Below are 17,847 nucleotides of genomic sequence, written 5' to 3' on the forward strand. Positions count from 1 at the left end.
AATTGAAACATTCAAAAGTTTGAAGATCGATATAGAATGAGGGTCATAGTTTGGGGATGAATTTGGAATGTTTAGAAATTTAGGAATAATTTAGAATAATAGTCATAATTTAAGGATGTGTAATGCAATTAACTCAATTTATAATAATAACAATTATTATTATTATTATTATTTTAATGCAAATAGAAGTCAACAGTTTTATTAAAGAAGAGATAATATACAATATTCCAATGAACATATAATTAGTACATATCCCTATAATCATTAACACAAGATACTAATAATTTGAGATTATTTAAAGATCATACAAATAAAATATTAAAAATCCATATAAAAAACTTGAATAAAAAATATATATGAATAGATATGATTGCGTGGGTAAATGAACCACAACATTAAATTAAACTATTTAAAGTAGGGTTGTAAATGAGACGAGACAGATCGCGAGTTATTCGATATCAACTCGATCAAGGCTCGATAAAATACCCGGATCGAATGGACTCGAGCTCGACTCGAGTTCTTAATGAGCTGAAACGAGCTACTTGATATTCGACTCGAAAAGTTCGTGAGCGACTCGAAAAGCTCGTGAGCAGCTCGAAAACATAATATATTAAAATTTTATTTTTAAAAAAATAAATGATTAATAATTTTAATATTTATGTATTGATTTTTTTAAATACAATAAGATTTTCATGTATTTAATATTCAAGTTCGAGTTTAAGGCTTCAATCGAGTTAAGTTTAAGATTTTTTTTCTTTTCGAGCCGCTCACGAGCTTCAGTTCATGATTTCGAGTTCGAGTCGAGCTTGAAAATTTTAAGCTCGCTAGTTTTCGAGTCGAGTCGAGCTTCATTTTCGAGTTTTCGAGTCGAGTCGAGCGTCTTGACAAAACTATATTCGAACGCAAACCATGTATCCAAATCCAATTCAAGAGTCCAAAACATGAAATATCATCAGGATAATAAATAAGTGTCATCTTAATCAATCGATACATTCTCAAATCTAGTCATGAGAAAATTAAACGGAAAAAAAATAATTAAAACACCGAAAACGTACCAAAAAAGAAAAGACAATCTATCATAAAAACAAACAAAAATGTGATTTTATAAAATTGAACCCAAAAATTTAATACCGAACAAAACTAAAATAATATCTCTTACCAATACATAAATTTGATTAATATAATTTAAGATCCTTATGGGGTGTTTGGATGGGGGAATGTGAGATTCTCATGGGAATGGAATCCACATTCCCCCGTTTGACTAACCCGTGAATCTCATTCCTGGTAATGTAAGATTATTAATAGTGGGTTTTTTTGGGTATATTACCGGGAATGTCATTACCTCTCTTTCCTTAGGTATTGTTGGATTACCGGCGTTTTAGACTAAAATGCCCTTAATTTTTTTTCTTAAAAAATATAATTCTTCTGTCATTGAATAATAAAAATTCTATGAAGGTTAAATTACAAATTTATCCTTAAACTATTTTAGATTTACCAAAAAAGTCTATAATTAAAATTTTATATGAAGTTAAGGGGTTAAAATAAAATTTTACCTTTTTATTAAACCTTTTTATATTTTCAATTTTGTAAAAGAAATTATATAAATTTTATAAATTTAAATTTTTTAAAGAAAATATATAAATATTTTCCAACTTGTTAAAAAAACAAATGTATAACAAGGATAATTTTGTCAAATATACATTTTAATAATCTTTTATTCTTTTAACCAAACACGGTAATCTTACATTCCTGTTAAGTCAACCAAACACGAAATACAACATTCCCAGTAATCCTATCCCTTCGTAATATTACATTCCCACTGGTAATCTTACGTTCCGTGAACCAAACACACCCTTAATTCTTTAATAACGTCAATGAAAAAATTGAAAAATAATGAAATACCTCCAAAACTATCCCACATCACAAGCACATTGCATACTACTTTAAGAAACTAATTTGATTTTGATGGAACATAAATATATTATTAAATTTAAGATTCCATTAATAATTTTAGGATTATTTATGTATTATCCGCTAAGGTATGAGTGATAGACTGATAGATAATCAACTTTGGTACAACAAATCTCTAAGTTTGATTGATGTGAAGACTAAGTTGTATGAAACTTAAAGTTATATCCCCTCGATGTTAAATGCAAAGCCATTGGCTTAGAAATTTATGCATTGAACTACCTTTTCTTTTTGTCTTTAATTAACCGCAACACGTGCTTATCACGTATTCGCTTATCCTTTTAGGGGAGTTAATTTTACTATATGTCCTCAAATTATGATTCTCTTTCTAAATTGATCCATAAACTTTTAAACAATTTAATTTCATCCTTAAATTATGAATTTCATTCTAAATTGATCCCCAAATTTAACTTATGAAATCAAATTTAAATATAAAAAATATATATTTACCTTAAATAATAGTTCAATTTGAATCGATACAAATTAAAAGTTAGGCATAACGATAAAATTAATCCCTTGACGTTTGTACAAGTTGTCATTTTGAGAGCTATTATTTTTTGAGCATTCTAGTCACTAACATTTTAATTTTTGATCAAAATAACACATATTGTATGGAAACCATTAGTTAATCAACGAGTAATACATGTTGCTGACATGACATTTTTGCATGGCTTAATTAGTGATTTAATACATATAATGTTATCATTTTGGATGGCGTGACACATGTCATATATCATTTTATGTGACGTGACACATATTACATCATCAATTTATATGACATGACACATACCATGCATTATTTTGTGGAATGTGATACATGTCACGTCTTTATTTTAGTGAAGTGATATATGCTACATCATCAGCTCGAGTGATATGACATGTATTATATGAATAGTTAAACACATGTGAATATTTTTGCCAACTAATAATTTTCATTTAATAATGATTGTTTTGATTAACAATTGAAATATTAAGAGTTAAAATGCTCTAAAATAGAGATCAACGTGATTATTTATATCAACGTTAGAGATTAATTTTATTATTATGCCACAAAAAAATTGTAAAGAGATCTGGATACCAAGCAAACTTATTGAACTTAGAGAGTGAATAGTTGAACTATTTGGGGTGATATAGTCTATTATACAAATCATAGTGAATGGAGGTTCATAAAGGAATTAGATTCAAAGCAGACATGATTTGATTGGGAAAAAGTAAATATATAAACGAGAAAAGCCTAACTTGTTGATAAAGCCAAGTAGCCAAGCCAACAACCCCTTTTGGACGTATCTCAACCTAATCATTTCTTAATTCATTGATTCAATCATATCTTTATATTCTCATAATTAAATTAATTAATGGCTAGAGTCGTAAACCATTATTACTCACCCAACTTTAGTTTTAAAAGGTGTTTAATTTCTCTGATTTAAGCTTGAATTCACGAGTAACTCCAATTGTGAAACGATTTGGATTTGAGTATACAAAGAAGGAGTCAAACTGAGTTGAGTTGTTGGATTAACTGGATAAGTGAACCGTTGAGTATGTTTGTTGGTCGTTGGACTTCCGGCACACATGCTCCTTTCCTGCTCCGCATGGCTTACTCGGCCTAAGGTACGGTACCGGTAACAAGGACCCGTCGGCATCCTAATTAGTATAACCTCTGTAATTGTATTCAACATTTTGTTGACAAGTAAAGAATCGATTAGACTAATCGTATTGAAATTTTTTGTTTTAACATCTTATAATATCTACCTTCGATGTACATTTAGACACGAGTATATATTTTTATTCTCAAAATATAAATGTTTATCAAGAGGATTTTTAATATTCGAAAATGGGATATAGTAATCGGGGAGAGAAAATTGGCGTTATCTAACTGACAAAGGTACTTTGTACTGAAATTGCCTCAACATTCTTATTATATTGAACTACCAAGTCAAATTAAACATATATTCATTATTAAAGTTTAATTACGTTAACGATTGAATCTTAATTCAATCGACATCATAAATAATTTAGAGATTTATGAGCCTAAAATATATTAAAAATAACGAATTCTTGTAATTTGTTTGGTGGTCTCACGAACTGAATTCGTGTGTTTAAAGATTTCGATCCCAGCAGAGGAAGAATGGGCAGCAACCAGTAGTTTTTGGTCCCTGTGCTGAGGCCTCAAGTATGGCAATGTAGGCTCCGAGCCAATTTGATCACCTAAACACAACTTTCATTGTTGAGGGAAAGGAAATTTATGTAACTTCACAAATGAAAGCCATATACGAAAGATGGGAGTAAAAGATGAAGGGAATTCATTTGATAACTCTATTAATTACGTCTCCATTTGTGGATGGAAAGGCTACCTTAAACTTTAAAGTTCTTAAGAAGATGATAGTATGATCAGATTTGGATCGAAAGTCCTAATAAGATATCGATGCATAATTTTGACGAGAGATAGGTTTCCTCACGTGTTTGGAGCGTATGTTCTGGGCCTATATTGGCTGGTTTATACTCGATTAGTCTATTCCACTTTGTTGTTGTATGCTCATAGTTAAATAATAAATGAATTTCAATTTGATAAAAGAAAAAAGAAAGGAAAGGAGCATCCAATATCTATCTATTTATGATGCGAACAATGTACTAATAAATGCTTCATCTAACATCCAGTAGTAGTGGCCATTTGGGTTCGCTGGCATAAACAGACTGTCGTAACCGGTTTTCACCCGGGCACGAAATTTTTACTTGGCGGAAAAAATAATGTGGATAAAAAAAATAATTAAAAAATGGTTTGGGAGTCGTCATCGGCCTTTTGGGTTAGGTAGGTCGAATACCTAAAAATTACCTTTTAAAAGAGTTTTTTAAGAAAACATCAGTTAAAAGATAAATTGATATGCGTTTCACCAAAAATTCGTTCTTTTTAGAAATAAAAAGGGATTCGTGGTCGGTTACGTTTAGGGAAGGATTAACACCCCTACAACGCCCAAAATTGGTACTTATTAATTAAAAATTGTCTCTATTATTGGAAATTTAAAAGTTCAAAAATATATTTAATCCATAATTCTGTTAAGTTTATTAATATAATTTTAAGATAATATATTAATATATATATATATTATTAAACAAGATATTTATTTATTTAGAAATATCAGAAAATGGCTTCTAGGTGCTTTAAGACAGCTCCTTTCTTAATATTAAAAAATAAATAAATTTTAATAAAAAAATAATATAAAAATATATTTATATATTAAAATATTTTTTATTTAAAAATATCAGAAAATGGACATCCAGTTGCTTTAAGATTGTCATTTCTTAATATTGATATATATTAAAATATGATTGAAATGATTTAAAAATAATATATTAAATTTATAAATAGGATTTTCATAAAATAAATAAATATTATTTATATATATTTATAAGACTTAGATAAATATTATATATATATATTGACATAAATAATAAATAATAATAGTAATACTAATGATAAATATATAATCATAAATATATGAAAGTAAAATATGATTAATAAAATTAAAACATAGTATTAAAATGTAAAAAGTAATAAAGCTTGTAAAATAAATGAAAGTATTAAAATTAAGGACTAAATTATAACATATTAAGATTAAATGTCTTAATTCCTAATTAATCATTTAATATTTACAATGACTAAACATGCTATTTTACACATTTATTAATTTAGTGATTAAAATAAAATTATATTAAATTCAAATATCAAATTAAGATAAATTAAAACATGCTTTCGGGATTAAAATATTAAATATTAAAATTAAAGGTCTAAATCTATTATTTTACCTAAAATATATATAATTTTGTAAATGACTAAATTATAATAAACTAAAATTCGGGAACAAAATTAAAATGCTCAAAAATTTAATTTAGTGACTAAGATGGAAGTATACAAACTTTAAAGGTTTCAGAAAGGGTTTATCCATAATCTAAATTACACAAAGGTCCCTCTCCAAAACGACGTCATTTGGAGAGGGATTTAAAAACCCCAAAACCGATCGTTTTAGCCATTTTTCTTCATTTCTCTATTCTGGCAGCCAACTCCCACCGTGCTCTAGTGTCAGTCACCACCGCCGGCCACTGTCGATGGTGGCCGAAATTTCTTAAACTACCCTAGAATATAGATCTCAACCTACTGAGGTCGAATATTACCTCTGTTTCCCTTAAAAGGCTCCTAATCGGAGTAAATCTACAATTTATACCTTCGGGTTTCGAATGCTTCGGAGGTGTTTGGTGGCTCTAACAACGATGGTAAGTCCCTTCCTCTTCTCTTAGTTATTTTTTTTGCTTCTTTGTGTCGTTGGTGTTGTTGTTGGCTCGTTCTTGCTCCATTTGTGTATTTCCCATTTTTTTCTTGTCTGTCCTCCCCCTTGCAGGAAATGGTGGCCATTTATAGGCCTCGTCGAGAGGCTCCTCGGACCGGTCCCATGGGTGAAATTCGGTGAGTCACCGAACTATGTGGTGACTCACCCCATAGCTACAACGTGGACGGTTGTTAAGGTCTTCTGGAGATTTGTGTGGGCGTCGTGGAAGATGGCTGAGGCATCTGGCAGCAGTTGGTTGAAGTAGTGGTGTTGGCAGCGGGGTGTTGGACCATCTGGTAGTATGGAACGATGACAGCAGAGGCGGCGGCTGTTCATCTTTCTCAGCGGTGGTAACATAGAAGCTAGGGTTTAGAAACCCTAGCTGCATCATGCTGGACCTCCTGTGAACCGTTGGATCTTAGTATGATCCAACGGCTGTGAGCAATGACGACTGGGTGTTGAGGATGAAAACCCTAGCTTTATTTAGGGTTAGTCTTGGGCCATCTAAATCTGGGCCAAATCTGATTGGGCTTCCAGATTTGTAAAATGGTTTGTAATATTTATTAAATAATAATAATATATATAATATATAATATTAATAATAATAATAATAATAATAATAAAACGAAATGAAAAAATTAGTGTTTACAGCTGCCCCTCTTTGCTCATTCTTGTGTAAACAAGAATAGAGCAAAGACGAAAAAAAAATAATTTTTCATTTAGCTTCTTTTGAGTAGAATGGAAATGTTGAAAACATCATGCACTGAAGGGCAGATGACCCTAAGGCTTTGAAAACATCAAAAAGCTCTCGAAGGCTTTTTGGAAACATCATGCACTGTAGGACTTACAGATGACCCTAAGGCTTTGAAAATATCAAAAAGCTTCCGAAGGCTTTTTGAAAACATCATGCACTGTAGGACTTACAGATGACCCTAAGGCTTTGAAAACATCAAAAAGCTCCCGAAGGCTTTTTGGAAACATCATGCACTGTAGGACTTACAGATGACCCTAAGGCTTTGAAAATATCAAAAAGCTTCCGAAGGCTTTTTGGAAACATCATGCACTGTAGGACTTACAGATGACCCTAAGGCTTTGAAAACATCAAAAAGCTCCCGAAGGCTTTTTGGAAACATCATGCACTGTAGGACTTACATATGACCCTAAGGCTTTGAAAACATCGAAAAGCTCCCGAAGGCTTTTTGGAAACATCATGCACTGTAGGACTTATAGATGTGGGAAATAGTTTACAAAGTAAAAAAAAACTAAGGAAATCGTTTTCTTACTTTTCAACAATTTCATTTTAGAAAAGATAAAATGAGAAACTATGAAAATCATTTTCTCATTATTTTTCCAAATAACATGTTGATTGGGTAACATGCCCCAATCTCAAAATAATGCTCATTCTTGTGGATTGCGTCCATCTCTTCTTCAGATGTTTGCGTAATTCTACCTTGTTCTTGTAAGGTATTTTTCATCACGAATCTTCTTTTTCATACGAAAATATGAAAAAAACTTATGTTTGAATGCAATCAAATGTATCAATGTAATGTATTGTCAAATGATGTGCTTATGAATGCATAATGTTGATGCAATCTTCATTTGACTTCAAAGTGGTGAACTTGGTCTTCCTTCACTTCATCATTTATTTCCAGGGTTACCTCTGGATATCAGTGTAGCAACTTATGCTATCAAGCTTGCATTTTTACAGAATCATCTGATCAATCTGTATCTTTTTATCTTCTTCATTTGCATTAAAGTCTCAGAAAAAATGTTTCATTTGTGGAACTCTTGTCGTAGTCAGAACTATGAACTTGATACCCCATTTTGTCTTGGATAAAACCAATTGCTTGGACTTGTGCAAAAATCCAATAAAGCTTTCATCTTCGAAAAGAGAATCTATCATCTTTAAAAAGAGAATTTATCATCTTTGAAGAGAGAATATATCATCTTTGAAGAGTGTAGATGTAGATATGCCTGACTCATCAGAGATTAATTAGAAGAGCAATGTTTGTTCTGATTTGACTCTTGAAATACATCACAATGAGGATTTATCCTAATTCCTTTCATGTCTCCACATCTAATCAAATCTCGAATAAGGCAACTTGGACCATATCATATCGAGATGCTTAACAACAACATGTCGTTCAACCATAGTTGGCTCCACTAGTTTCTTATTGTTAAAATTTCAGCTCTCCTTCTGTGGAAAGAAATCTTCATCATATCTCATTTCTAATCTTGGGGTTGAAGAAAACAGACTTCATCTTGGATCAATAGATGGAAACCATATGATCACAACATTGGTTTAGCACCATAATTACTGGTTCGTATTTGACAGCACATTCACCCTTTCCTGTGGCTTCTGCTTGGATTGCTGGTCAGGAAAACTCTTTGCATATTGTTTAAAGCTTTTGTATGATGTCACAAGACCACTTGAGAACAAAACTCAGTGGGAATACAAATGAGATATTGGTATGACCAAAAAGTTGGTCAAATCCACAAGATATGCTAGTGTCGAATTGAATAAGAGATACCAATTGATCTTGATATCCTCTCAGGAAAGGGCAAGTGTGATACTGATCACGCTTTCTTATGATAAAACCAAAATAAATGAAAACTCAGTTCATCCTGGCTGGCAATTATAACCCCAATAACAACGGGAATAACAGTAATATAAGTGAGTTGAGTCTCCCTTTTCAATGTCATCAAGTAAGCAAAAACTGATGTGAAAAACAGCTTCATAATCCCAACAGTATGGTTAAAACTAACTGCCATGAATCTCAAAGAAATATTTTCAATTATCACCGACACACAAAAGGCCAAATTCAAAGCCGATATCTCGAGGAACTGAACCCTGGATCGAATAGTCTGCCTGGAGACCATCTTTATCCAACCCTGATGTAGTTTAACAAAGAATACACTATCATGTGACATATGTTAAGAAGATTGGGTATTTGAAACCATACTTGCTGAGTATACATTTGTTCAACAACATGATCAATATGTAACTGCTTGATGAACGAAGCAATTATGTATAGTCAGCTCGACTGTCACTGTTTCACCATTTTCATTTTTCATACCTTTCTATCTTATTGGAAATATTTGTTCAAGGCAATAATCTTGACACAGGATGGTATGGGCCTTCAGCATGCCCCAACATTTGCTGATACATACATTCAAAATACATCAACATTTCTGATTCTGATTGAAATGGCTTTCAGCATGCCCTAGCATTTGCTTCTTGCTGATCCTTTAAATGTTCCACATGGATCTGTCTGAAATAACCTTTAAAATGCCCCAACATTTGCTGATACAGATGTTAAAAAATGCGCTCAACATTACTTCTTATTGAGATGAGCTTCCAAGAATACCCTACATGGATCATTTCTGTCTGAAATGGCTTTCGAGATACCCCAAATATGTTTATCTTGAATACTCTCATTCTGGTGTCACTAAACAGCAGTAACTGGAGGAATTCTCTTCATGTTGTCACAAACTTAAGAAGTGCTCAACCATTCTGACAGAAACGTCTGAGATATGTGAATGAGGAGATCATCTTCTGGATATGGAGGAGTCTAGTCAGACAAAGCGGTATAAATCGCTTGGTAATCCATTCCAGGCCGATACAGTGGCTTATCATCTTTCAGTGGAGGCTATTTATGGAATATACTTTTCTGTAGAAGAGAAACCAATTTATGTGAACATTAATCTGATGCAATAGCAAGACTACATATACAGTGATACAGGCTCTTGAAACATCCACACCCATGCAACATGTTAATTCTGATAACTACTCATCTGATTATGAAGCAATCTTTCAGGATGATTTCACAGATATTGATAGTTCTTCTGATATCGAGGAAATCCTGAATTATAATTCTGATGAGGAGAATAAACTGTTATACTTGACGAAAATGGGGTATTCAGAAGCTGAGGCTTCAATAGCCATGAAGAGATGTGGTCTGAATTCATCAATTGTAGAGTTGAACAATTTTATATGTGCTGCTCAATTATCAAAGGATGCTGACGCACTTCTTCTGGTAGAAGATAGGAATCCATTATGCAATGATCCTAATTACAAGAAAAGGCTAAACTCGAGCTATGATTTTTAGGAAAGGAATAAGCAGAGGAAGCTTCTTAAAGAAGACGATCATACAGTTCATCTTTCAATTCCAATGATTGGTTATGGGGTTCCTACCGAACCAGATCAGATAACTCAAAGAACACTCCCAGAAAATGCTATTGGGCCTCCTTATTTCTACTACGAGAACATGGCACTTGCTCCAGTTAGTGTTTGGACCTAAATGTCACGGTGCTTATACGATGTAGAGCCAGAATTTGTAGATTCAAAGTATTTTCATGCTGCTACACTAAAAAGGGTCTATGTTTATAATCTGCCAATTGAGAACAAATTTCTTTTTATTCTGCTTCCTTCTTGCGCCATACATGATGCTTTTTCATTGACACAAAATGGTGGCCTTTATGGGCTCCCAGAACAAAGTTGAACTGTTTACAAACATATACAGGAAGTGCCAAATTGACAGAAAGATCTGTAAGGCTCTTGAAGCTTATGACGATGAGTCACCTTCGAGTGTCCAAAAGTATGTTCTTGATGAGTGTCAAAAATGGAATCTGGTATGGGTTGGAAGGAATAAAGTTGTTCCACTTAAACCTGATGAAGTGGAAATGCTTCTAAGTTTCAATGTCCTGTCTCTTTTCTCTGGGATCAGTGATATAGAGGTTGTCTTCTACTGGCTTGGCATATCTTTGAAAACAGATGCGCATAAAATGAATATTGATCAGTTGGAGCAATTGATGAGTAGATTTGACGAATTCGACCTTGTTGTCAGTGACATCCAATGTAACAACCTTACTGGGACAAATAAATATCATCGGGATGACTAGAAGACTTTTGTTGGTGTCTTTTCTTGCAATGACTATTATAGTGACTGCTTCTTCTGTTGCTTCAAGATACCATTGCCATATTATACTTTTCCCGGATCATGGAAAGGTTTAGTAGACGGTAAGACTGATTATCTCAACTTTTGGAATCCTGTAACCAATGTTCACCCATATGAAAGGCTTATAAGTGTAGAATCTGTTTCAATGTCCTATTCTGTGTCATATGTTCTCAATTTCAAGTTCATCAATCTTCTGAAAGATATAATGAATATAATCTTGTCAAGGAAATTGATCAGTATGGAAGAGGCAGCAATGATGTATCAAGACTTGAGCTAGCATCACAGTATAACCAGAGTACAGGTAGTGACTTGTTCATTCCCATAATACATCTTACTGGGACTTATATCTCTGTGATGTAATTTGCCAGAAACATGGATTGATGGCTGGGGAAAATAATTTGTCTGGTGATGCTTATCGCCCTCAGTATGAAATAAGCGATAATCTTTCCTGATGGAATGCTAATGATGTCACCGGAGAGCGCCACAAGTTCAATTCTCCAGACTTTCTGGCTTCTTGGACCACTTGCTTTCAAGAAAGTGAAATGCTTCATCATTCTGGCCTCGTTCATTCTTTTTCTACAACAGAGGTAGAATAAGCAACAATTGCTTCAAGGACCTTCCTCATTTGAGACTGTCTTGTTTGAAAATGTTTTTTCTCCTTTCTTTATCGAATAATGAAAGAATTTTGCAAAGTAATGCCCTTCTCAGGTTCACAATAGAATCAAATCATAAACAATGAGTTTAATGAATATCAAATAAATCAACTACACTTTTAAATCATTCAAAAATCATAGTCCTATGGCAAGTGTCAAAATTATTGATTGATTTGAGGTGTAGGATTATTTTGGTAAAGTAGGTTCTTTCAAATTGGTTCAGTATGTCGCTTTGGGCTTCCACTAACTTGAAGAAATAGTTTTTATGCTCATCTTTGTAGAAATACTTCTTGTTTCCAGACTCTCAGGAACGTCTTTGGGATGTGCGGTGCTTCATTAAGAGCTTAAGATCGTCTTTTATGTCATTATTGCACCATTCATTATTCGAGCCGCCTTTTTAGGTTTTCAACTCGAATCCTCATTTGGTTTCAAGATGTTATTTAAAAATTTACATCTTGAACCCCCCTTTTATCATTTTTCATATCATGCATTAAAGATTTTAAAAACCAATTTTTGCAAATAAAAATCAATCTTGAGAGGCGGAATGAATTCTGAAGATATTTTCTTTAGATGCCTTCAATCTTGCTTTGCTTGACTTGGATCAACCTTGCTGGGGATTTTTCCATCATCTGGATCCCTCTAGATTGCCAAATTTTGGGTTTATTTCCATTTTCTCATATCTTCATCATTTCTTGCTCTTCTTGTTGAATATGAATATCTGAATTAATTATACTTGATCCATCTTGTAACTTGAGGCTCCCTGGAGTCACCCATCTTGATTCAATTTCTCCCCTTTTTATTTTTCCCTTTTTTTCTTTTTTTCTCATTTTTCCTTTTTCATCTTTTTCCTTTTTCATCTTTTTTCTTTTTTCTTTTTTCTTTTTTCTTTTTTCTTTTTTCTTTTTTCTTTTTTCTTTTTTCTTTTTTCTCATTTTTCCTTTTTCATCTTTTTTCTTTTTTCTTTCTTCTTTCTTTACTGGATGAGTATAATACTTCAATTTCTTTGAACGCCTCCTTTTCCTTTTGTCCTTTTTCTCTCAAGCATAATATTTTTTGACAGAATCTAAGTTTATTTAGTTTCTCAGAACTTTCTCCTCCATTTTTTCCAAGATCAACGTTTTTCCGGAAAATGCCTTTTTTTTTACAACATATGACCCTTCCCAATTAGGCATTCATTTCCCACAGAAATCTTTATGTATAGACAATATCATTTTGAACACTAGATCACCCTTTTGGAACTTTCTCGGATGTATTTTCTTGTTGTGATCTTCCATCATCCATTTCTGATACATCTTCCCATGGTACTTAGCTTTCAATTGATTCTCATCAATAAGGTTTAATTGATCAAATCGAGCCTGTATATATTCAGTCTTCTCTAATTTTTCCTCCTTTAGGATACAAAATGATGGGATCTCAACTTTAATTGGTAAGACTGCTTCCATCCCATAGACCAAACAATAAGGTGTTGCCCCAGTAGATGTTCGCACAGTAATTCAATATGCATATAAGGCAAAAGGTAGCTTCTCGTGCTAATCTTTGTAAGCTTCAGTGGTCTTTGTAATGATCCTCTTAAGGTTCTTATTTGCTCCTGCAAATGCCCCATTCATCTTTGGGCGATATATCACTGAATTTGCATGCTTGATCTGTGTGCGAAGTTCAGTCATCTCATACATAGAAGTCCTTGTAAAAAGAGGTATCTCCAGGGGGATGAATATTCAATATTAACTTTATTTACATGAAAAAAATGTAATTAATGCATGATATATTTATTTCAATCAATCAATTTTTCCTTCTTCTTTGAGTATGCCCCAATCACTCGAAATCATCTTCAATAAGTTGATTCATGATGCCTCATATCGTCTCTTCTTGCAGGAAGATTCCCGGATAATTGAAAGTTTGGTTCTTTTGAGGTTTTTTTGGTTTATGATGGTTTTGTATTTGGAAGGACAAATGTGTGACTTATGAAGTCATGTATATGGTGGAATGTAGTGTCATCAATCAATTCTACTCGAGAAGATAAACATCTAGAGTGAGTGTCTCAAAAACAGGTAGAGACATTTCTTCAGAGTCTCAGATAATTGTAGTGTCAGAATTTGGTTTTGGTACGGGTCGAGTAATTGGCGTTGGATGGGATATGGAAGATATAATTTTACCACTTGCCAAAGATCTATAACTCTTGAAAAATTAAAAGAATATTTAATCTACTTGATACTCAATAATCTCAAGGTTAAAACTTGATTCCTTGCTCATAACCATAAAAGCAATACACATTTATTTATTGCACAAAAGGTGGAGAAAGGAACAAAAAAACAAGTTCAAACAAGATGCTGAAAATAGAAAGTACTATAGTGGTAGATAACACTTCCACTTGTTTATTTATCATGCCTCATTATTCCTATAAGATTAAGTGTGTATTTGGACCAGGGTTCTTTTCCTCATTTGCCCCCCATTTCTTGATCATTTCTTGAGTCAAAACCCCTTTGTCAACAAGCATCTCAATTTCTTTTAACAGTGGCCTATAATTGCATGTAGAATGTCCCTTTACCCCCAAGTGGAAATTACAAACACTATCTTGATCATAGCTATGAGCAGAAGGGTTTGGTGTCACTTTAGTTGGTCTTGGTGTGATGTATTGACCTTTAACCAAATGAGGATACAAGTCTGAGATGGAAGTTTGGAACACTTCCAAAGTTTTTCTTGATCGCATGACTTTCTTTGGTCGATCCGAACAGTTACTCGCTCTTTTTCTTTTGCAATTGCGAGGACTCTGGATGCGACACTCATTCACATGATCAGCTTTTGCTTTTTGATCCGTCGGGCTCCTGGATGTGACTTTTGAGTTTTCTTCATTGATTACATTCTCAATTAATTTTCCACTTGTCACAAGATTCTCAAATTCCTTCGTCGGGTTTGCCTGCATTAACTTGAAGAAAGGCGCTGGAATGGAATCACGAAACATACGAGATATCTCTTCTTCTAACATGGGAGGTTGAACTTGTGCTGCCACTCCTCTCCATCTTAAGGCATATTCTTGAAATATTTCATTGGTTTTCTTCTTTACTCTTCGAAGATCCATACGTGTTGGAGCTAAGCCTTTAACATACCGATATTGTCCCAAAAATGCATCAGCTAGATCAACCCATCTCTTGATCTGTTCTTGGGTCAACTGATTGTACCATATTACTGCTGGGCCAACGAGGCTATCATGGAAAAAGTGAATTAACATATCATCAGAACTTAAATATCCTTCCATTTTTCTGCAAAACATTCTCAAATGGATTAAAAGACAACTGGTTCCATCATATTTTTCAAAATTTGGCATTTTGAAATCATGGGGAATAACCAAATTTGGAACCAAGCTGAGCTCTCTTGCTTCTAATTTTTTTATGATGGGCACTAACATCTTTCATGTTTCTGATTGCTTTCTCCGCCCTATTGACTCTCTCCTCATATTGTGAATAATTAATGAGGCTATTCTTTGGGTTCGAGTGGGATGCCCCAGGGTTCGTTATCATTCTCGACTCATTAATCTGATAGCATGGTTGCTCTTTATCAGTTATCTCTTCTTTATCAGATGTCATCCCCTGAATAATTTGATTTGGTTCATCTGGTACTGAATCTGATGCTTCTTTCCTAATATCCTGAGGTAACCCTGTCAATTGTTCTGGCCACTGATCTTGTAGTCCCTCATAAGATTGCTCCATTGTTTTCATGATGATGGTAAAGTAAAATGAATGAATGACATTGGTTTTACTGTTACAAAACCTTTCATTAATTATTTACATGTTTTTATATTTAATGTATATAACAATATTTAAAATAACAAATGTAACGTAAATGTGAAAATGCATAAATGTAAAAATAAGAATGCAAACTGTGCAATGCCAAAGCAAACACAAAAGTATAAATACAAGATAAAAATGAAAGATATGAAATGCAAATGCATGTATGAAAAGATGTTACTCAAGAGTGATCATCTTAGAACAGATTTCATTGAACACAAAAGTTTCTGTGCAACAAACAAAACTTTTACATGTAGGGGACAACTTTCAGTCCCAACTTCAACAAAACTTTACATATATGAGAATACTTTCCCATTTTCTTCTCTAAAGCCAAGTTAGTCTATCAGCTTATGGGCCATATTTCTTGTCTGGACTGCAACTTCTTCCGTGACATTCTTTTTTTCTTCATCTTCTTTATCAGTTCTCGGAGTTGCTCATTTTCCCTCGTAAGAGAACCTTTGTGTTCAAGAAGTTCTTGAACAAGGTCTTCATATAAGTTGCAGTTCTTTTTTAGCTTGGTGACCCATGTTATCCACTCTTTTGGGGTACTTCCTAGGCCAACATTTTGAAAGGCTTGACTGATCTTCTGAAAATCTTTATGCATGGTTTTCATTTATGTGCTCAATTTCTTGTTTTGGTCATTCAAGTCCTTCAAATAACATGCTTGAGCTTCATAAAAACCTCCACTACTCTGAATTCCCTGACTGATGTTCTTACCATAAACTGCTTTTGGTATCAATCTGGTAGGATCTTTGTGTAATACTTTTAGTATTAATATAACTGGTTCTCTATGTACAGAACTTCCCTCGATCCTCAGAGTTTCTTCAGGATGTCTTTCATTGGCCGCATCATATTTTGTTTGATCATAAAACTTTTTGTCCATTTACGATTTCTTTCCAATATGATGAACAGTCTTTCAAGTAAACACCTTTTGGTTATACCATGATCATGCAATGCAAACAAAAGAAATCAATATGAACATATTATAGCAATGTAACATGCATGAAAAAATAAGAAAAAAATAGAATAGTTAGTATCAACTAATGGAAAAAAATCTATCTATCAAGGTATAAATCTTAACCTCATGCTTTCTAGTTCCATGCTTTGTTTGGAAAAATTAACCTAACCGCATGATTTTTAATCCGCATGCATTTATTCAGGAAAAAGAAAAGGAAATAAAATAAATTAAAAGCTAGAGCTTATTTCTCCTTTGTGTATACCTACTGACAAAATTTCGGCATGGTTTCAGATCGGGAGAGTTTCTAGGGTTTATTATATGCAGGGTCTCGGTTCTAGGAGTAAAGGTACTCGAACTGTCCTTGTTAGTGCCCCCCTTGGGCTGCCAAACCCTCAATCCTGGTCCATTACAGACTTAAGCAGATCGAGTTCAATTCGAGGGGACACATTTCCCTATGCCTGACACGGAGAATAAATTCTCACGAAGACATAGGATATATGAACCCCGAAAGTTACTTGCTAGGTCTGACACGGAGAATAAATTCTCACGAAGATGTCACTTTCACTCCCACTTAAAAGGGACAAGCTTTATTAAAAATCTTATGTTTATACATGTGTTGTGTGTGAGGATAAATGCTCAAACCTCTAACAGACAAATAAAATAATTAATACTTGAATAAAATAAATAAAAAAATATTAATAAAATAATATAAAAAATAATAAGTAATAAAAAATTTTGAAAGAAAAGAATTAAAAATTAAATATATTAATTTTTAATTTCTAACTGATAGAGACAATTTACAATTGATTTTAAAGTTTGACGTCCCCAGCGGAGTCGCCAAGCTCTCGTAACCGGTTTTTGCCCGGGCACGAAATTTTTACTTGGCGGGAAAAATAATGTGGATAAAAAAAATAATTAAAAAAAATGGTTTGGGAATCGCCATCAGCCTTTTGGGTTAGGTAAGTCGAATACCTAAAAATTACCTTTTAAAAGAGTTTTTTAAGAAAACATCAGTTAAAAGATAAACTGATATGCGCTTAACCAAAAATTCGTTCTTTTTAGAAATAAAAAGGGATTCGTGGTCGGTTACGTTTAGGGAATGATTAGCACCCCTATAACGCCCAAAATTGGTACTTATTAATTATAAATCCTCTATTATTGGAAATTTAACAGTTCAAAAATATATTTAATCCATAATTCTGTTAAGTT

Source organism: Hibiscus syriacus, unplaced genomic scaffold (genome assembly GCF_006381635.1).
Source record: "Hibiscus syriacus cultivar Baekdansim isolate YM2019G1 unplaced genomic scaffold, ASM638163v2 tig00002919_pilon, whole genome shotgun sequence".
Classification (NCBI taxonomy): domain Eukaryota; kingdom Viridiplantae; phylum Streptophyta; class Magnoliopsida; order Malvales; family Malvaceae; genus Hibiscus; species Hibiscus syriacus.